Here is a 743-nt window from a genome sequence, read left to right as displayed (position 1 = left end):
AAAGAACTATGTTGTCACTACAGTGTTGCTTCAACATGTTACATGAGGTTAACAAAGAACTTAGCATGCGTTTCATAGGGTCCTCTTCTTTTGGGTAGACTGGACCCTATAAAAAAAAAGGAATACAGCTTCTAGATCACATGTTCATGTAGGTATTGAGACTGTAAAACAGACATATATATGAACTTGTGTTTTAATTATTTTTTGCACTTCAGAAAAAATCTCGTAGACTGAGTGCCCTCTGGTTTTATGGTAAAAACATCACAGAGTCATATGTATCACAAAGTAGCATGAGCAAAAGTGATCTGGATTTATAGGTAGTTATATGATAACCAGAGTAGACATTGGCCTTTAAAGGCTTTTAAAAGACATTGGCCTTTAAAATTGGCCTTTTAAAGATATTGGCCTTTAAACTTGGCCTTTAAAGGCTGTGGAGAGTTTTAAAGACATAACAGAGAAAGAACTAAAGGTGAGAATAGCATAGCTGGAGCAGGAGCTACAAATAGGATCAAAGAGGTGGATGAATTAGACCAACTAAGGTAGTATCTCTAAGTCCATAGTTCAGGAGGACTCGATGTAGCAAATGAGTTACATCATTCCAGAGTTTCTTGGGAGAGTTAGTTAGATCTGTATCAGTAGAAAGCAGTCAAGAAGATCTGAGGAGTAAAATAATATCAAATTGCCATGCTATATAAATAATCAGACTGTAGTTTGGATAGCTTTAAGAATCAAACATGTATAAG

The sequence above is a fragment of the Symphalangus syndactylus genome, chromosome X, assembly GCF_028878055.3.
Source record: "Symphalangus syndactylus isolate Jambi chromosome X, NHGRI_mSymSyn1-v2.1_pri, whole genome shotgun sequence".
NCBI lineage: Eukaryota > Metazoa > Chordata > Mammalia > Primates > Hylobatidae > Symphalangus > Symphalangus syndactylus.
The sequence above is the reverse complement of the archived record's forward strand: the minus strand, read 5'-3'. Positions refer to the sequence as shown.